Raw genomic sequence first — 21,787 nt, 5'->3', positions numbered from 1 at the left:
CCGGCTATCTCGGTTCTAAGTGAAATTTAGTTCTTTCTTTTGTTCTGGATGATCTAATTTTTCCAAAAGAAAAAAATTGAGAGAGAGAGCATGGGGAGGTTTTTTATACATTGAATATAACCATAGTCCTACCTCATCTAACTTGTATGATGGGCACATGTACATGTGTGCTTTTATGTGCATTATCCTATTTTAATGCACATTAAAGTGTCACAAAAGCCATGCTCTTTAGCTAGTGCACATTTTTCTAGTGTCTCACAGGGCCTTTTTACATGTACTGTGGGACATGGCACTGGGTGCTCTAATTAGCAAGCCACGTTAATTATAAGTGGTCATGCATCACGTGTGTCAGCGTTGCTGTGCGTCCCTGCACTGAAAAAATGGTGGTGGGGTACTTTAATCAACACGATGCATTTCCAGTGCATTGGAGCAGGCTCCACACACTTGTGTAGGAGCCAAATATGGAGGTACTAGATCTAATGCACGTTACCTAAAGCACATTAATTGAACATGTAGACGTGTCCAGTTATACCCAATCTTGTGCTTATGTGTTTATCTCTCTGCACGTGTTCATTTACCCAACGGTTCTAACTTTGGATTAGGAGTGGATGCCGTGAGGTATTGTGGCAAAAGCAGAATCATGAAATATATTCGCTCTCATCATAACTGTGGGATGACCTGAGCAATCCAGGAGCAGATAGGAAATGCGGGGCATAGAGTACTCACCTGAGAGTTTCAGTTTTACTTGAATTATGCCTCTTAAGGACAAGGCTGTTTTTAAGTGGGAGTGCGGGTAGGCTTTTAGGGCTTGAACCCTATGATTGCTGGATGCAGCAGAAGCTTTGTAACAAACCCTGGGATACTAATACTTTCCAGCCCCCATGATCCACCCCAATGCACCCAGGGGCATCCAGTGACACTCCACCCCTCTCCCCTCAAACAGCCTCAACCGCAGCCTCTTGTCGTTAATAAAGAAGGGTCTCAATGGACTTTAGTTTGAGCCTAAAGTCCTCAAAAATGTTCACGTTCAGTTCATTATTGGGGGTGTGTCTACATGTTCATTAACGTGCTTTAATGCACATTAGCCTATTTTAATGCGCATTAAAGCATCACAAAACCCCCAGGTGCATCTACACATTCATTAATGCACTTTCAGTAATGCACATTAAAATAGGAAAACGCATCTTTTTCTAGTACTTCACAATCAAAGTCCTAAATTTAATGCGCATTAGCAAAAGTGCATTAATGAACATGTAGGATCAGCCAGCTGGACAGCTTGCCTCGCTTAGGCATGTATAAAAGGGAGCTGACAAACTGGTATGCTGGATCCTTTTCACCCTACACCAGAAAAGGCTTCCCCTGAGGGGAGAGTTTCGTGGACCCGGATCTTGTAGCAATGCTTCTCTGGTCATTGTCGGTAGAGAGGATTATAAGAGCTGCCTGATTTCTGAATGCATAGAAAGTGCCAATATTTTCTGTTGGTCCACGCGCACATCCTTCCCCCAAACACAGCTGAGAAATGCCTGTAGAAACTTTTTCTAGGTTCTTCAGTGCTGCCATCTAGGCTTGGCTGGAGTATATGGGGAAACATCTTGGCTTTAATAGGCTTGGGACCAGCCCTTTCCCTGCTGGCGATTATAAAATGACCTGGTAAAAGCACGATGGTTTTGAGAGAAACCTTGCAGCTGTTCTGTAGAGAAAAGACCCAATTCGCCAGCATGTGACACCACTTTGATGCTATTGGCAGTGAAATCAATGGGGATGTACTGGTGTGAAACTGGAGTCAGGCAGTAACGTAGTGGGGTTTGTGAGAGGTAGGGTTGCAACAGGAGAACGACGTGAATCTCAGCATTGTTTCGCATCACGGCAGTCCACTCAGCTCTGATGCAGGCTGGACTTTCACCCTGGTGAAATCAGGAGAGAGATATATTAGTTTCGATATAGACAGTGTTCATTATTCTTTTTAAACACTGCTTTTCTCCCTTCTGATCCAACGGGGAATATGCTTTCCGGTGCCAGTTCCTGGTGCTAGCGAGGCCTGAATGAAACGAAAGCAGAGATTTCTACTTCTTCTCTTCCTTCAGCTATGCAAAATCCCTTTGTCCAGAGTGAATTGTGTCCCCTCTGCCTTACAGCTGGAAAAACGAAGGCGCGGAGAGATGGAAGCAATGCCTGGATGAGACCTCATGACTTCAGAGCAGGATCTGTCCTGATTCTATTTTTGTACAGCTCCTAACACAACGGGGCTCCAACATGGCCATTCGGTGCTATCCTGATATAAATATTTATTACTCTTGATGAATAATAATAGGGGTACTTGGTTCTCAGTCACTATAAAGTACCTCTCTCTTTCTCTCTCCGGACTCTGGTCAATCCATCAAATATATTTTCTGCAAGGCTCAAACTCGGCTGCCAGAGGTCAAAAGCCGATGCTTTATTTCTGCCTCAGCCCTCCTGCCTGCAACAGAATAAATATTTTGCTTAAAATTAAGCCCATTTTGGTCTTGAACTTGAAGCTTAAACGTTTTGGATGCTGTGCAAAAAAGGGAGAGGAAGAAAAAAGCATCCCTCCCCCCACCCTGGGATTCCAGCAGCCCTGCAAGCATTTCACACAATATTTGAAAATAAATATTGCTCATCCCCAGGCTGATGGCTCGGAGTCCAAACGGGCTCGAGATTTATAATGGAAAGAGTGACACAACCTCAACGTTATGCGAGCCATGTGCTGTAACTCCCACCCCTCGCTCTCCGAATTCTCCGGCTGCATGACTTGTCATTTCTGCCTGAGCTCAAGGTGCTGTGCTAATTAACGCTTTCCTACCAGTCACCTAATCAAGGCCCCTTATGGCAATGCAATGGTCTGGCCGGTGACACTGGTGGATTTTTATTCATTATTTTTAGATGCCTGCTCCTAAAGGGCTGCATCCCCCCCCACCAAAAGTTAGTTCTGAGAAATCAAGCAACTTCTGGAATAAGGATCTGTGGGAATAGAAATGATAGATTCTTTTGGAAGCAATAGAAAAGCCATCCATCACTTGCAAGCCTCTCCGAAGAGGCCCACTGTGGCTTGCCCACAGGTATAATAACCCTGATTTGCTTTGAAAAAGAAACGTCCCTCAAGGAACGGAGTCGGGGAAGAGGCGGGTATTGAACGGCTGATCTATAAAGATAATTCATTCCACGTTTGTGCACTTTTGACTCGCTTGTTGCTTTGACTCATGACAGCAGAGTCACGCCAAGGTGTTATAGGATGGAAGAGTGGCTCCCTCCAGATAGGGACTTGGCTGGGGGTGAGCCATGACCTCAGAGGAGCAGCACCTGAGTACACAGCTTCCAGGGAAAACACAGGTCTCCGAGCTCCGATGAGCTCAGCGCAGATGGTATCGAGTGAGTACACACATGTGTGCACGCGTCCAGGCGTGCCCCACCATGCAGCACAGAGAAAGCCAGGGGACAATCAGCGTGCACAACTTGTCCCTGGCCCGAGCAGAGGTGTTGCCCCCTCTCCCACCCGACCCAGGGGTCACAGACGGGTCCAGACACTGGCACTGAGGTACTAGCAAGCAAGTGCAATGATTCCTTGCAAGCAAAACTGTGTGGATACCTCCACTCTGGCGTGTCTGCCTACATGCATGCTGGCCTGAAAGCATCTACATGGAAATTTAGCACCCTAGGTACGTGGCAAGGCATGTATGTAAAGAAGAAACACTGCTGCCTAGTCACTATGGCTCTGGCCTAAGTGACCTAGGCTCTTTTTTGCAACCTAGTCACCAACACACTGCTTGATTTCAGGGCACTCTAGTCCCCTTTCCTCTCTGGAGCAGGGATTGCCGTTTCCATTTCCTTCGTACAGCACCTAGCGCAGCACAGCCCCATAAGCCAGGTATAGACGTGACACTTTTACTGGTATAAGTGATTGGAAACTGGTCTGTACTCATAACAAAGCATGAATTCGGCACGATAGACTGGTTTTAAAATGGCCAAACTTGGTCTAAGATTTGCCCCAAAAGGGCGAACGTTTGTTCTGTTCTCTACCGAGCCAAACTACCCCGCTTCCAGAAACCAGCACAACTTGGATCGATTTGCTTGCATGTCTGTACCTAGCCATCGTGGTAGCCAAGAGGTGCTGGGTTGAATATAAATGGGGAATAGCAGCAGTTGGGTTGTTTCCGTACGTAACGCAGGAGGGCACAACATCTCAAGGTTAGAAGGGCCCTCAAGGTTTATGCCTGAAACCTTCCAGTCTGGAGCGGGATACGCTACCCTTGCGCTGTGCATGGAGCTGAGCGAGGGTCACAACATCAGGTGGGGTACCCTCTCCTCCCGGGGCTCTTGCACACCTGTTTGCTCATCCAGATGCCTCGAGGCACCTGCGGGAAACCGGCCGGCGAGCAAATCTCCATGCACATGCCTGTCTTCTTGTTGCAGCGGCGCGTGGCGAGATCCCCGCAGCTGCAGAGAAACACGCATGGAGTTAAATCAACTTTGCTGAGAGCGGAGCAGAGGGAGCAGGAATCCGACTATAAACACAGCGGGGCGAGAGCGTCCGACGGAGCCGCTTTCCTCTGCCTCTCCCTGCCCTCTGGCTCTTTCTCCACATTTCCCTCCTTCCTTCCCTGCTCTCTTTCTCTCCCCCTCTTCTCTGCTGCTCTTCCCCTTTGCAAATCCAGCGCCCTTTCTGAGCCGAGCGTCCTCTACCCCTCGCATGGCTCAAATGATAGTGCCCCCCCTCCCTCCAGCCCTAATTGTTCCTTTATTGCTGCTGTTAAGCCAGTGAATCCAGATTTAATTAAAAAGAAAAGAAAAGAAAACCCTGCAACAACCAGGGCCTGGACACAGGGGAGGAAGAGTGATTGGCAGCCTCATAGGAAAGTGAGGTGAGCAGAAAAGTGTGGCTTACTTCTTTCTTATTCCTGCAGTCCCTGGTGGGGGTTGCTTTGCAAAATTAAAATGTAAAGTCCGTACTGATGCCAGGTCAAGAGAAAAAAAGCATGGCAAGAGATCTTATCGGCACTAATGAATTCCCTGGGAGAGCGCCTGGAAACTTTAGCCCAGAGAGCAAAGCTGCTGCAAGCTCTGCGGCAGCTCCAAAGAGCAGGAGCGCGTTTGCAAAGCTATGCTCTCGTGTCTGTCCAGGGGGTATCTTCTCGTCCCAGTTACCCCCCGCGCCTGCAGCAGACAGACAGGCAACGGGGCTGTTTCCACCAAAATGAACACATGCGGACGGATGTGTGAATTGCTGCATCCTGCCTTTTCAGAGTCTCTCCTGTAAAGGGGATAGACAAGGATAGCATGCCACAAGGCCACGGCCTCCCCTGCCCCTGGTTATAAGCGGTTCTTCAAACACCCAGAGAAAATAAACTACAGAAAGACCAAGGAAGGCTTTGGTAAATGCATTTGGCTCTGTGAATTGGGAATCCGGAGCCCTGATGGAAGGTGCTGGGTTTATGGGACCGGGAAATGCCGCTTTCTTGGGGAGATGAGAACAAGGTCAGGCACCCAGAGTCAAATGTTAGCGCATCTCCTAGAAAGAGTTGCCCTGTCTCTGGCTGCGGCAGGCAAGGACCCTTTTTTGTGTGAGCTTGTGCTATGGCCACCTGCCCTCTGGAAACTAGCAGGCCTCGAACTGGGTGTTGAGCAGGAATGATACATTTTCAAAGCCCTTTATGCACACGATGTGTTGGCCCCTCTGCAATGAGGTTAGGTCCTTTGGCTGCCTCTCTTCCACACATGGGGAAACTGAGGCACACGCAGATACTTTGCCCAAGGCAACAGACCAAGCGAGTCACTTGCAAATTAAAGGGTGCTGACCCAGTCTACTGGGCCAGGGTAGCTTGGAGGAGCTTCTGTCTCCAGAATCGAAGCACCTTGCCGTCTTGCCCCATGAGGCAGGGCAGGGCAGGGGTGTAGTCTCCCCAGGGAGCAGACAGGGAAAGGTGAAGAGAGCTGCCCAAGGGCAGACAGGAGGCCTGTGTCAGAGCAGGGACTTGAATTTAGCCTCTCTCAACACCTGGCTTTGCTTTCATCTCCCCCCAGCAGCAGACTGCAAGCCACCAGCTGTCCCGTCGCCAGCCTTTGGATAGCAGCGCTGACCCCGAGCGAGGCCTTCATCAGGTCCTCTAGAAGTGGAGGCTCCTTCATGCTATTTCCATGGCTTCCAAGTAGCACGGTAATCGGCTCCACCTGCCAATAATTCATCTCCCCGTCAACTGAAGGCCCCAGCATGTCCATCCAGCACCTCCTGGTGAGTGATAAACCTCGACTTCCCTTGCTTCAACTTGAGACCGTTGCTTCTTGTTCTCTCTCCACGCGCATTTCTTCCCAGCTGAAAACGAACCGCATGTGATAGATCGTAATGCCAGTCCTTAGCACTAGGCAGTGTCTGGTAACAATAGGCCTGAGGATGGGTTGGAAACCTATAATAAGCTCCAGTCTGTAATCAGTGCTTGTAGGTGGATCTCGAAGCACTTTATGGAGAAAGTAAGCTTCATTATGCCCATTTTATAGACAAGGAAACTGAGGCCCAGAGAGGAGCTGTGAAAGGTGCATGGTCACTGCAGAGCTAGGAGCAGAGCCCAGGGCTTCAGGGGCATGTCTACACGTGCATTAACGTGCTTTAGTCAATACACATTACATCTAATACCTCCAGGCTCTTATAGACGTACACCGAGCCTGCACCGACATGCTGGAGATCCACCGTGTCCGGCCAGACTCGTGTGCTGGGACACGGAAGTTGACACGCTCCGGCAGCCTTCCACGTCACGTGTATCCTTGTCGCCGCGCATCGCCGCCCTGAAAAAACAGTGGCAGTGCACTTTAAAATAAAACACATTCGAGGATCAGTTCAAAGCACTCCACTGCCATTTTTCATTGCAGGATCATATGGCGACACTGATATATGTGACATGCAGATGCTTTTAATTAGTGCAGCTTGCTAATTAAAAGCGTCCCAACACATGTAAGAATACCCTCCGTTGTGAGATACTAGGAAAATGTGCATTGGTCTTGTCTTAATGTGCATTAACTAAAAAGCATGGTTTTTAAGTGACCCTTAATGCACACAAGCCTATTTTAATGCTCCTTAACTAAAAAGCACTTTTTAGTGATGCTTTCATGTGCATTAAAATAAGATAATGCAAAATAGAGCGTAAGCATAGATGTGCCCCAAAGCTCCAGCTCTTGCTAATGACTTTTTGCAGCCCCTGGTGTCTTGAGAGACACGATTGACTTTACCTACTCCCCCACCTGCTTTATCTCCCAGAGGAGACCCCCACTGCTTCCTGAGTCGCGCTCCTGTTTTCTTAAGACTCAGGTGAGCAGCAGGTCCAGTGACACATTGCAGCAGAGCCATCCCAGAGCACAAACATTTTCCTGAGCTAATATTGGGACAAAGCATCCCCCCTCCCTCAAAAATGCAAAATTTTCACAAATTAAAAATAAATAAAATGGTTTTTGATACATTTCAAAACTATTGAAAACACCTCTGATACTTTTAACTCCCTGAATTCCTTTTTCTTTTGTTTTTTTATAGAAAATCCTGCATCTGGGGTGACCTCTGAGGTCTTTTGCAAATCTATGCCATATTTTATAGATAATCGTCCAACTAACAGATTTATTTTTTTGTTTTGGTTTAGAAAAAGTCCAAATGACAATTTTTTGGACAACTTGAAAACTTTATTTTTTTTTTAAATTGTAAGTAAAAATAAATTATAATAATAATCCACCGCAAAACTGTTTTTTTCCCGTGAAAGGGCACATTGCATTGAAAAATTCCCAGCCACCTCTGTAATGAGCATCACTGGAGAGGAAACAGATGTTTTCTTCCCACCGACAACAGACTTGTCAGTGATTCTTGCCGTTCCCGGGAGCGGCCCTGCCTCCCACACGTCAGCCCTACCCTCTCAGGCACGAAGCTATACTGTTTTTTTCTTTTTTCAGTCAAAGCTGAAACGACACCTCTTTCCCTTGGTGCAGCGCAGGGAGACGTCGTCGGCATTGCTAATAATCACTCAGCCAGGCCCTTGTCAAGACAGGGGTAAATGAAGAGCCGTGGCCTTTTCAGCACGTCTTTCTATGCAAGCAGATGTTTAAAAAGAGCGTGACGTGCTGCAAAAAAAGGCATCGGCAGATGATGCGCTGGCCCAGGCTGGGATTCACCCTCCTCCTTCAGGGTCCGTTGTGTCGTGCTGCTGTGCGCTGTTTAATGAGCACCTGCAGAGAAAGGTGCATTTTGGCGCTGAGGAAAATAGAGCACCACCTCCTACACCTGTGCAGTTTTGAGGATACTAAGCCGCATGTTGCATTAGCAATTCCATGGTAGAAAGACATTGCATTACACTAGTTTATCTACTGACCTATCTCAGGTACATATGGGGTTCCCTTTGATTCTGGCATTTTTTTTTTAAATATATTTATTATCATGAAGTAGGAATTACCACTATGTCCCCAGCTTCCAGAAGATGAAGACACGGAGGAATGACGGGGCTTGTCCAGGGTTACAAGGGAATTCTGGTGCAGGGCAGGTCTTCTGAGATGAAGGTTTGTGCCCTATCCACCACTCTGGAAGAGATGTAGGTGAAGTGGAGTGAGTCCAGTGGAGGGCAATGGAAATGGTTGTGGGGCTGGGGGACAGGACTGGTGAGGAGAGATGGAGGGAAATGGGCTGATTGAGTCTGCAGAAGGGAAGACCGAGGGGGATTGAATGGCAGCCTTCACCTCCCTGCAGGGGGGCTGCAAAGGGGATGAAGCTGGGCTGATCTCAGTGGGGGCAGATACAGGACAAGGAGCAATGGGCTCAAGTTGCAGCAAGGAAAGGAGGTTGGATATTGGAAAAACTTTCTCACCAGGAGGGTGGTGAAGCACTGGAGCAGGCGACCCAGAGAGGTGGTGGACTCTCCATCCTTGGAGGTGTTTAAGACCCAGGTAGACAAAGCCTTGTCTGGGATGATGTAGCTGGGGCTGGTCCTGCTTGGAGCAGGGGGGTGGACTAGATGAGACCTCCCGAGGTCCCTTCCACCCACAATGTCTGTGATTGTATGAGCACCTGCACCACTCTTCCTCTAGTTCTTCTGGACAAGATGACTCTTGAGTTCTGTCCCAGTCCTATGACTATAATCAGCTTTCCAAATAACTCCTTCTTCCATCATTGCCTATTATGGCCGTGCCCAGATGAGCGCAGCCATGCAGTATGTGGCACCATGGACACGTCAGCAGCACCACATACCCCACATTCAGCTGATCTCCATGCTGCAAGGTAGCATCACAGAGGGAGGTGGGGCGGGTTTTGATCCCAGGGTCAAAAAAACCCATGCAAAAAAATAAAAATAAATAAAAAGTGGAGTGGCGCATGTGGGGTCAGAGTCTGCCACCCAAAAGCGGAGCCTGGCAGGCCAGAGCCACACTCCAGGTGCTGGCCAAGCTCCAAGCTGCTGGACCACTCTTGTTGCAACCCCAGGAGACCTCCAGGCCCCCAGGTAAGGCCAGAGCTGTCCCCAGCCTCCCCTACCCACCCGGGGTAATCTGCTGTGTACAAGAAGGCATGTGGCATGGGTGCTCCCCAAGGACAACCGGTGCTTCTTGTTCCCGGAGAAACAAACGTCTGCGTTCATGTGGACACATCCTATGAGGATTTGCACCTGCTTTTTAAAGAGTTGTTGAACCAGCTGCTTCAGGGACCAGGCTTGAAGTCACTTCTTCGACCAGCTCAGCAATGGCACTTAGGTGGGATGCTTCGTAGAGAGCTTTGGAAACCCGCGGGATGAAAATTGCTGGAGATAAGTAAGGTAATTGCAAAGATGATACAGAGGAGCTAAAGACAGCTTGAAGAGAGAAAAGAGAGAGGGAGGATAATGTCTTATTCCTGACAGGAGCTCCAGCGGGTGGAGACACGCCACTCCAAGCCGCACCGCATGAGTGTATTTGCACATTTTGTGTCAGAAGAGATAAGGTGGTGCCAGCATTTCCATTATGCGTCTTCATTTGCAGAGACTTGTAAGTCAGCCATAAATAAAAGCATTTGGAAGAGCTCTTGGGAAATGGCATCCCAGCCCAGGAGCGAGCCTTTGTTTGGTTTTTGTTTTCCATTTACATTTTTCATATGACATTTTTTGTTTTATTAAACCAAAAGAAAATGACACCATATAAACACAAGAACCAAAACACTACAACGGGAATGCATTACGATTGGCCCAGTGACCACCTGGCAGGGGGGTAGGATAACAAGGCGCATGGAGCTGAAGAGTGTCCAAGAAGAACAGATCTGTCATTCAGGGAGGTCCAGGGTGGAGGGGGGCAGAGTTAAGAGAAACAGGATGAAACGGAGCAAAGGAAAATTTAGGTTGAGGAAAACTTTCCTAAGAGTGGAAAAGTCTCCCCGGGGAAGTGATGGAAACCCAACCACTTGAGTCACTGAACTGGCCCAAGCACGAAGAATGCGGCGTGAAGAACAATCTCACACTGGCGAGGAAAGGGGCCTCGATGACCTAATAGGTCTTTTCCATCTCTCATTTCACTGGTTCAGTTGAAAGCATAGGGGGAATATTAAGTAAGCAAAATAACCGCCTGGTTGATCTATGCCAGGACACCTACCTCCTTCCAAGAAAGCCCACAAAGCCAAGTATGGTGACATTTGCCCTTTTGTTGAGCTTTGTGCAATCACTGCTCGTGCTGCACCTGTCCGATGAATGCCCAGAAGACTTCAGTTCCCAAGTCCTTCAATCAAGCCCTTTTCACCAGCAAAAAACTGCAGGCAGAAAACAGAAACTTCCCTAGCTGGTCATGGGGAATGGCTGCTGCTGTAGAAAAGGGGCTTGGAGGTGACAGGAGATCGGGCAAGTAATTTAAGTCAGCACTGCCATATTACAGCAAGAAGGACAGAAGTAAAAGCCTGGCATGTGCTAACAGGACTGTTATCTCTTAAGTGATGGGAAATTATTCTTCTGCTCAGTGGGTGTATCTACATGTGTGCATTTACTGCACAGGAACTAAAAATACTGCACAGTACAGGTGCATGTCTACACAGGCATGCCCATACTGTGCAGTAAATATGGTGACTTATGCTGACTTGGGTGTAAATTTGATACCTGCATGATGATACCTGCATTTGATACCTGCACGATGACTTTACACCCAATTAGTCACTGCACAGTAACACATGTGTAGACCTCTTACTGCACAGTAATGTGTGTGTAGACCTCTTACTGCACAGTAACACTGTGTGTGGGCTGACTTGGGACTAACTTTAGTCACAAGGCCGTAGACACACACAGCATTAATGTGCTTTAATGCCTGCACGTGTAGACGCCAGCCTATTCCCGCCTACTGCGCAGTAACTTTAAGCTGGCATAAATGCACATGTAGACACACCCAGTGTTAATGAAGCCTGACCTGGGGTCCTTCATGCTTTTCTGGCCACTACACCTCAAAAAGGCTGCGGATAAATTGGAAAAGTCAAAGGAGAGCAAGACAGTTCATTAGCCACTTAGACAACGTGACATACAAGGAAAGGTTGGAGGAAAAGACTCGTTGCTGATGGTCTCCAAGGCGTGCTCTAAAGAACAGTTCTCGGCAGACACACAGAGCAAAGGCAAGCTTTGGTCTTGTGTTGCAACAGGGGAGATTTGGGTTAGAGACTGGTAATAACACTTTAACTATGGCTCGTAACCCCTGGATTGTCCACACATTAACATCCAAAACGAGTAGTAAGGGCATTTTAGGTGGCTTAAAGTTACACCACTGCAGGCCAGGTTTATCCCTGATCTGTGTTACCCAGCTCATGTTCCATTGATATGTGGCCCCTCCCCACAGACAAGCCCAAGTTGCAGTCCTCCAGTATCCCAGGATGCAGTGTCCCCTCTCCCACCCTCTTGTTTTATATGGAAAAACTTTCCATCTTCTGCACTCTACTTCCCAGGGGGCAGTTCTGGCCCCAAGCCAAATCCCCCTCCCACACGTGGGGATGTGACCTTCCTACCCCAAGGGGTGCAACCCTGTGCAAACAGCCTGCAGAGCTGTTTGCAGGGCATAGGTGGGTCCAGGAGTGGGGGCTATGGAAAGGAACAAAGTAGGGGGCTGGATCAGGTCCCCATGAGCTGGAGCTTTCTTCCCAGACCAGGGGCAGTAGCTCCCCGAAAAGCACCTACCGTCAGCACTTCTACCTCCCAGCCACCCTGAGAAGCATGACCCACATCCCCTACACTGCAGCCCCTACACCGCGGCCTGAAATCCCAATGTATTAAACCACGAGACTCTTGTTCAATTACTTCCTCTATTGCTTTTTAAATTTTTTCTTTAACTTATTTTTATTTTATCCGTCACTGCTGGCTGACCCCATTTCCTTCCCTCCTCCCATTTCACTACCCACCCCCATCCCATTAACTCTCTGCATCTCACCGTTATGTTCCTGTCCACTCCAACCCATCTTTCCAACATCCCCCGACCTAGAGATGGGATTGAAGCCTGTACTGGCTCACCAGCCCTATGGTGACAACTCAGAGCTGTGGCTCCTAGTCTGGCCCCTGGTCACCAGCCCATGGCCAGTCCCAGCTGGGGACAGTCAGGGAAGGTTTTTAGCCTTAAGGTGTGACTGCTCCAAACTCAAGCTAGAACTAACACCATTCAACATTTGACCAGTTCAAAGTGCAACCAGTAACAAGACCCAATCACACTTGTCTGGGATAGGGATGGTCCAGACTTGAGCCGCTAGATGACCTCTTGAAGTCCATTCCAGCCCTATATTTTTCTAGGATGGGTTTTGCTGGTCTTTAGTTTCCTGCATAAGGAAGGCCATTGTGTATGAAGCCTAACAAAATGCAGCAGTTTACAGGAAGTTTGTTTCCATTCATTAAAATGTCCGGGTGGACGTATTCCTCACGGTAGATAACATCTTTCCAAAAATCCCCATATCCTTATTTAAAAAATATGACTTAATGAAGAGGCCTAAGCTCCAATGAAAGCCAAAGGGACTTACACACTTAAGTGCCAAATCTCTACAGTAAATGAAACTCAGGACTTGCTTGCATGTGGAGTTGTTTCTAATTAGTTATCCCTGATTAACTACCCATAGGGACTCTTGACCAGTCCTAACGGTGCATGTTGTCAAGTTTCAAAGCTTCTCACTTGCTTTTGAAGAACCCACCAAAGACTAATGCAGCTTGCTTTACTGGAAGAAAAAGATCTTCCTCTTCTTTGTCTTTGTTGAATGGCTTCACTCTACCTTATTTGGCTTGAAGACTAGATCCAGCCCAAGACCTCACCCTGTCTTCGGTCTTATCATCAGCTACATCTTGCATTGAATCTCTCCAGCTTCTCATTTCCTCCCACCGATGCTGCAAACGGATGGAAACAATTGAGTAGCCCCTACCCTGGACAGACATATTCAGGTTATTATGAATCCTGGCACTGGAAAACAAGAGCCAAACTTTTCTGGATGCAGAGAAAATAAGGTTTCTTTTACTACTATAATTTTATTAGTCTTATTTCAGTGGCATTTAGGGACTTCAACCAGACAAGGGCTTCATAATGAAAGGCATTGGGCAAACAGATGCAAAAAGTTTTGCATGAAAATAGATTAAATATTATGAGCTTTCTCTTAGAATCACAGAAAATCAGGGTTGAAGGGACCTCAGGAGGTCACATCTAGTCCAGCCCCTGCTCCAAGCAGGACCAGCCCCAAGTCCATCATCCCAGCCAAGGCTTTGTTGCACTGAGACCAAAAAACCTCAAAGGATGGAGACTGCACCACCTCTCTAGGCAACCCATTCCAGTGCTTCACCACCCTCCTCATGAAAAGTTTTTCCTAATATCCAACCTCAACCTCCCTTGCTGCAGCTGGAGCCCATTGCTCCTTGTCCTGCCATCTGCCCCCACTGAGACCAGCCCAGCTCCATCCTCTTTGCAGCCCCCCTGCAGGGAGGTGAAGGCTGCTATTCAATCCCCCTCGGTCTTCTCTTCTCCAGACTCAATCAGCCCACTTCCCTCAGCCTCTCCTCACCAGTCATGTGCCCCAGTCCCCCGACCATTTTTGTTGTGCCCCACTGGACCGTTTCCAACTTGTCCCCATCCTTTCTGTAGGGGGGGGCTGAAAACTGGAATCAGAACTCCAGATGTGGCCGCCCCAATGCTGAATAGAGGGGGAAAATCACTGCCTCAATCTGATGGCAACGCTCCTACCAAGCCCAGATGCCGGTAGCCTTTCTGGCGCCAACGGCAAAGTGTTGTCTGCTATTCAGCTTCTTGTCCCCTGTCCCCCCAGGTCTTTTCCTGCAGAGCTGCTGCCCAGCCCGTCACCCCCAGCCTGCCCCGGTGCAGGGGATCGCTCCCTCCTCGGTGCAGGACTTTGCACTTGTCCTTGTTGAACCTCAGAAGATTTCTTTTGGTCCAATCCTCCCATTTGTGTAGGTCTCTCTGAATCCTGCCCCTTCCCTCCAGCATGTCCTGTGGGGACCTGTGGCGTAGAAGGACTTGCTTGGAGAGTCGCAAGTGCCCAGCTTCCCGGGGAGAAAATGCATTCACAAGCACGTTCTCACCAAAAGTTGATCAGGTGTCAATAGGAATATTCTCCCCAAATTTCCTGAAGAGTGCTTGAAAATCAAGGGCTATCTTGGCCTGCTCGTGTCCATGCCAAGAGCCTCTCCGAGCCTACCGCAAATCTCCCAGCAACAACAATATAAATACAATCCAACATAACGTGAGAGTATGGACCTATTTCATTCCTGACCACTTGTGTTGCCTTGTCTACAGGGGGCCTTATTAGTATGTCATACTACTTATATCGACATGGAAACTTTGGTTTTTGTTGTGTGTATCTCCCGCTTTCTCATTTTTTTCTTGGCAAGAAAGCAGGAAAAGCTTTACCAAGTTAGTGATTAATGCAAAGAATCACATCCTCACATATTGAACAAATAAATATAAGTTAATATAAATAGGGAAAACTCTCTTGGAATATGTCAGTCAGTGGTCTTATTATCTTGGGCTCCAAAGCCAAAATCGGAGACTATGTTTTACAGATGCTTTTGTTTGCCTGCTGACTCAAAGTCTTTGCTCACTAGAAATTTTTGCTCTGACAAATAATCCTCTCCTTCCCCCCCAAGTAAAATTAGCTTGGAAAGTACTCATGAAGATGTTCCTGGTTAATTATTCAATGAAAATGTTTTACAAATTGGTGAGGGTACATGAAAGTTGCCTGGGATTGAGCTCCCAAAACTTCTGCACCTGGAAGTCCTGGAACTGTCTGACCATGGTTTGCCTTGAATGTTTCTTTGCTGGCACCGTCTTTAAAAAAAAAAACACCATGCTCTCTTCATTTCCAGAAAGGGAAGGGGAAAGAGATGAGGTAGATGAGAAGGGGTGCAGTAGTTATTCATTTCCTCCTGATTGGGAAACCGAGGTTGGGATGAATTATCTTGCCCTGGATCATGTGATAACTTGGAGTCAAAATAACCTCATCCCTGGTCATAGAATCATAGAAAATTAGGGTGGGAAGGGACCTCAGGAAGTCACATCTAGTCCAACCCCTGCTCCAAGCAGGACCAGCCCCAACTACATCATCCCAGCCAGGGCTTTGTCTATCCAAGTCTTAAAAACCTCCCAGGATGGAGACGCCACCACCTCTCTGGGTAGCCTGTTCCAGTGCCTCACCATCCTCTTTGTGAGAAAGTTTTTCCTAATATCCAACTTCAAATTCCCTTGCTGCAACTTTTCGACTGTTGCTCCTTGTTCAGTCATCTGCTGGCTCTAACTCTAGACATCTGCACTTGTCCTTATTGAACCACAAAAGATTTCTTTTTCTCCAAGATGTCCTGCTTTTAATCAACTAGATCACAAGCAAGTGTTGTATGACTGGTGCTATGACCCCTACATACCTACAGCTCTTTGCAGAATCAACACCTCCATTTTTTCAATGCTCTAGATCAGGGATTCTCAACCAAGATTACCACGGTACCCGGGGGCACTGTGAGACCCTTTTAAGGGTGTCATGCCATAACCCTTCTGCCAGGATCTGGGGGCAGTACAAGGGCCTGGCTCAAGTTTGGGGATGGGAAGGGTTGGCTCAAGCCCCTACATAGAAAGCTGGGAAAATCCACCTGATTGGGGGATCTAAAAGAACAACATCCCCAGCCACATGCTAATGAATAGGATAAAACTGATTATTAAAGTAAATGAACATAACTAGGCCTTAGCAAACTCCAACCCCAAGTATTAGGTAGCCCAGCTATCAAATACTCCCATATACCAAACTCCTGGGGTCTCTTGGTTTCAGCCGTCACCTGAGAGCTCCCCACCCTCGGGGTTGCTACTTGCCTGGTCCAATGAGGGGAGACGGTTGTTTCCTTCCAGATTTCTGTCTGGAGATCTGGTTGCTGGCCATCCATTGGGATCACCTCTGAGGCTGGCACTGAAGCATTGCCCCTTGCCACCACTTTAGGCCTCCACCGCATCGCGCCCATCAGGATTGTTGCTTGGGGACTCAACTTGTCACCCATCACCACTTTTCTGCCACTCTGGGTTGGTGCTTCTGCTTTGGGAATATCTTTTCCGGTCTCCTCCACAGGACACTATCTTTTGGACTTCCCAGGATCCCTGCAGCCTCTTCCTCTTATAGGTCCATGGACAGCTCCAGCTCGAGGGCCCTGCCAATGGCCAAGTCTCCGCTACAAAGGGAGGACAACTCAAGGCTGGGGTCACTTTGGCCCTGGTTGAAGTTGCAGAGGGTGCAATATAAGGGAAGGGGTGGGGGACCCTGGAGAGGGCAGGGGTCAACAACAGCACCAGGAGGAGGTGGTGCGGCACCAGACAGAAGCTGGGGTGAACATTGGGGCTGCCAAAGTGGGGGGCAGTCCTGTGGATGCTGCAGCAGCAATGGTATGATGACTTATTGTAGATGCCTGAAAGTGTCCATCATGAGAGACCTCCAAACAAGCTGGTCTGGGGCAGCCCAATGGATTTCGCTGATGATGATGGGGTCCAGGTTATGGTGATGGGCCAAGTTATCTCCTATACCCTCTGCCAGCTTGATGCTGTCTACAGAAGGCATGATGATCCCCAGAAAATGCCCCAGCAGGGCCTTGCTGAGAGGGGCTGGAGTCCTAGAAGATAGCTCACTGCCACCTGGGACAGTGGGGTCCCAGGGGACCTCACTGACAAGAGGGGTCTATGGGAAGAGGCAGACAAGGACATTGTCCCACCTCACCATGCCACCCTATATGTCAAGATGAAAGTGGCCAGCACATCCAGACTCTCCAGGCACCTGGAGGGGAGCAGCATCATTTCTCAGTGCCCATCAATGTACCATCCAATGTCTTTGCTTGACATGAAGAAGACACAGGTCTCCGGTTCTAGGATGTCCTCCACATAGACAGGTCCTAGCATGGGTCTCCAGTCACTGAGCAGGGTGTGGAGGCAGTGGGCAAACCCAGGGAGGTGGGTGTACAGGCTCAGGAGGTGCTTGTGTTTCTCACCCTGTAGCACTGGGAGCTGCAACTCCACACTGGGGCCCTCATGCAGAGCAGTGTCGACTCCATCCTTCTCCTACAGTAAGTCCAGAAGCCCATGCAGGCTGGCCAAGACATTGTGGACCTTCTTCAAGAATGGGAGTCCCCATGGCAAGCCACCCACCAGTCCAAGCAGCAGGGCAAATTACTGGAGCTTAGGGGAGGCTGAGACCATCTGGGCCAGGAAGTAGGTGGCCAGGTCCTTCCAGAGGTAGCTACAGGCCCGGGGTTAGTTAACCATAGAGGCCTTTATTACCTGAAGGGTGGACTGCTGCCCTCAGGCTCTTAGGTGAGCAGGGCCCCGAGGAGCTCAGAAGGTTCCTGTATGGAAACACCTCCATGTGACTCACGAGAAACCCAGAGATTTCCAAAAGGAAGCCATAGCATTAAAACCATTCGACCCAGTCATGGCCTTTTGAGTTTCTTGCAACAGAAGATTGCTCTGTTATTTTTCTATATTCAAAACATAAGCAAAAGCAAAGAGCTGGTGTTTTCCAAAAGGCACCGTGAGTCTCAAAAGGTCGAGAACCACAGCACTAGATTGGCACTGGCTGGTTCTCACGCCAATGCACATGTAAAAGAACTCGGGACCATCTGTTTCCGGCATTGTGATGCTCTTCCTTCTGCACCACATTGTCTAGGTGGCTAGGGGAGCCTGTTTCCACTTAAAAATTCACACGTGTGAACTTTTGTGCCAAGCGATGTGTTTCACATTATTGGAAACTTTCCCCATGAATGCTTCTCCAGCCCCTGCCATTGCTCATCAAAATAAAAGGGAAAACAAGTCAGTGTTGCACAAAACCAATCAACGCAAAAATATTCTAACAAATGGTGATGCAAGAGGTTCAGCAAATTTCACCCAGCGCTGCTCATGGGGGTGATGGTAAAGAGAATAACCAGGGATTTCCCTGGTCAGCCTGTCTGTGTGCAAAGCATTTTTGTAATTCTCAGCCCGGTTCTTAGTGGAGGAAAATGTCTGTTGCTATCAACCAGTGATTTTTGGAAATGGCAATAAAGAGGTCATGAGCCTTTGACCAAAGCCTCTACTCTATTTCAACCTTTGAAAATCCTCAAATTCTCAATGTCCATAGGGTCTCAGCAGCTAAATAATGGAAACTTCTCCTAGCCCCAAAGACATGGCCCAGACAGCAGTCATGGATCTCACCTTCTGTGCCAAACTCCATGTCCTGTCCCCCAGCCCCCAGCCATTTTCATTTCCCACCGTTGGACTCTCTCCAATGTGTCCACATCCTTTCTGTAGTGGGGGGCCCACAGCTGGACACAGCACTCCAGATGTGACCTCCCCCATGCCGAATAGAGGGGAACGAGCACTGCCCTTGATCTGCTGCAACGCTCCTGCCAATGCAGCCCAATTCTCTTTTCTATTCACCAGGCTAGAGTCCTGCCTCATCTTTGCTCTGAAGGATACTGGAGTTATGAGCTCCTGTTTCTACTAGAGTTTGGACCAAAATCCTGGACCTAAGTCTTGGAAATGACTCCCAGCGTGTTTCCTGCTCCAGCCCATTACTGCTCACTGAACTCAAACTCTGAACCCTCAGATTTTCCCACATCACCAGTTTCGCTCATTCTTTCCTGTGTTTCTCATGTTTCTTCATAGGCCTCTCCCTCCCCATTCCAGCTATTCACACTATTGGGGTTTTGCCAGTCATGGAATAATCAATGTACCATTTCCAAGACTGGCTGCTTTTGTTGTGGAGGACAGAGGAAGTTAAGCTTCAGCCATCATGCTTTTGAGGGGATGTTGTATTCAGGAAACTTTTTGCATTGCACATGAGTGGGTGCGTTGTTCTGCTAGCTATAAAAATGTTTTCCTGCCAGTGAAACTCAATTAGAATTTAAACTAAGAGTCTGCACAGCTAATTATTGCAGATTGAGCCTCTGCACTGGGACTTCTTTAGCTCAGGGCTTGGTGCATAGAGATAAATATATATAAAGCCACACTTTGCCAGCAGCTTCATCCCGCAAAGTTGAGGTTAGATATTAGGAAAAACTTTTTCATAAGGAGAGTAGTAAAGCACTGGAACAGGATACCCAGAGAGGTGGTGGGGTCTCCATCCTTGGAGGTTTTGAAGCCTCAGCTAGACAAAGCCTTGGCTGGGATGATGCAGTTGTGGCTGGTCCTGCTTGGAGCAGGGGGTTGGACTGGATGTGACCTCCTGAACTCCCTTCAACCTTCATTTCCTATGATTGTAGGTGTGTGTGCGCGTACATGCATGCACAGATCCAGGACTTTGAAGAGGGTGACGCAGGCCATATTGAACATCCTCATGTATAACACAACATGTGCTTCTACAGTTGAAGAGAAACTAGAACCGTTACTAATATGCTTGGGAGCGAGTGCTGTACTATTCAATGGGAGATCAAAAGAAAAACAAATATAGCTGTTGGCATGTGCACTAATTTGCTAGATTATATATAAAATTTAAACAAAAACACAACAAACTAGGCGGAAAATAGTCAAAGAACACTGTGTCATTAGTCCCGTAGTCGTTATAGCAAAAAATACATCTTTTATGCAAATTTCCAAAACAAAATCTAGCTTTCTTAAGTGTCTTTTCAAAGCCTCCCATACTTCACTGTCAGTTATTTCTATGTCTGAGTTGATGTGATTACACCTGGGTTAAAGTTTTTAGCTGGAGCTAAAAACAGTCTGTAGGGTGGGAAATAGGAGAGAGACGTTACCAGAAACAGCTAACAGACGGCAGATTGCAGGAGACAGGACAGTTTGAAGAGTGGGACATCAAGACCATTAAAAAGGAGAGAGGTTTGTCCATTGCTGTGGAATGAACAGAGATTAGCAGGAATTTGGGAGGTCAGATATGAAATGAATTGATTCCCTCCCTGCTGCCTGAATAGAAATGCCACTTTCGCTGCCAGACAGTTGGTTTCAAATTTTGGGTGGAGCCTGGGGACTGCAATTGTCCCATTGCACCCCTCCCACGGCCCCCAGCACCACCTCTGCATACATGCATGGATGTATGCAGAAAGCCCCTGACTCTCCACTCCTTCTAGGGTCAAAAGGGAGAGCCCAAAAGCGCCCAAATGGCCTGTTTTGAGCTCTTTTTCACACAAGCAAGAGCATGGAGAAACATGGCTTTTATTAATCAGTCCATTATGGTAGCATCTAGGAAGACCTATCAAGAATCAGAGCTCCATGATGTGAGTAAGAAAGGCGACTGAGCCTGCTCTGGAAGCCTTCCCGTCCTCAGGATTTCCCATGCATCTGTCTTAAATCTGCCCGCCTCTTGCTGTGTGGGTTGCCATCATGCCAAGTTTTCCCAGTAAATCAGAAGCAAAAATACAATCCAGGCCTGGTGCCATGCCGTGAAAACACATGTCTTTACATAAGTGTACGGAAACTGGAGCCTGTTTTAAAATGTTCTGTGAGAACAAGCATCTGACTATCGAGTCCTGTCTTTGGAGGGACTTCTCCAAGACCTGAGGGAAGGGTCTGAGCATCGTCCTGTCTTCTGCTGCATTTTTTCTCTGACAGTTACTCCAAGATTATGAACATTTTTTCAAACTAAACAGTCTTTTACTGAAAAATACGTCTTCAAGTCAACCTAAACCATTCATGAATTCATGCTGAGTTGGCTAGAGTTTTGCCTGGAAAAAAATATTGTAGGAATAGCAACAGGTTGTTCTGATCTTCTTTAAAAAAACAAGACAGTTTTGTCCCGTTTTCTATGATTCTAAGCCATTTTTAGGTTTTCTTCCCAATCAACTTCTCCAACCTTACCTATATACTGTCCAGAAAAAGGTGGGCGGGGATTCTTAAACCCCTGAAAACACAATGAAGAGTCTTCCTTCAAGGTGAAGAAAACAGGGCTTTTTTTAATCCCTCCGGAAAAATGTACTTTTTTTTGCTTCACTGGAAAGACTGAGTTTGGAAGCATGTTTCTGATCAACTCTTAACAATCGTCATGTTTAGCATTTTAGATTGACGGACACGAATGGAGCTATGATTTGCTGTATCGATGGGGAAGTATGACACGGTCGGTCTGGAGTCGGCTGTACTGTAGACTCACTGTGTGATGATCACTACGTTCAATGCTAGCAACCTCCCAGCATGCCATCCTCCTTCCACTCCACAAGTGAAAGGATTTAAAAAAAAATAACTGAATGAAGTGGGCAGGAGAGCTAGTTGGGGGAAAAAACGGTGCTAATTTTGCAAGGGGAATAGGTAATCTTTTCAAACCTTGTTTCCACTTTTTTATGAAAAAGGAAAAGAAAGGCTACACAATTAATTGATTCTCAGGGGGGAAATTGTAAACATG

The 21,787-nt window shown here is 47.6% G+C and overlaps 1 long non-coding RNA gene across 2 annotated transcripts; it reads left to right on the top strand.

Moving 5' to 3' along the window:
• The first annotated feature begins 4,059 nt into the window (after positions 1-4,059).
• LOC109281333 (uncharacterized) lies at positions 4,060-7,721 on the top strand. Of its 2 annotated transcripts, none has more exons than XR_002087943.2 (3): positions 4,060-4,877; positions 6,037-6,244; positions 7,532-7,721. It is a non-coding gene; the product is annotated as an uncharacterized LOC109281333 (long non-coding RNA). The 2 variants fall into 2 exon arrangements; XR_002087945.2 differs by having other exon boundaries at positions 4,061-4,877; positions 6,040-6,244.
• Positions 7,722-21,787: the final 14,066 nt, after the last annotated feature.

Source organism: Alligator mississippiensis, chromosome 4, assembly GCF_030867095.1.
Source record: "Alligator mississippiensis isolate rAllMis1 chromosome 4, rAllMis1, whole genome shotgun sequence".
Taxonomy (NCBI): domain Eukaryota; kingdom Metazoa; phylum Chordata; order Crocodylia; family Alligatoridae; genus Alligator; species Alligator mississippiensis.
This window is presented reverse-complemented; position numbering and strand designations above follow the sequence as displayed.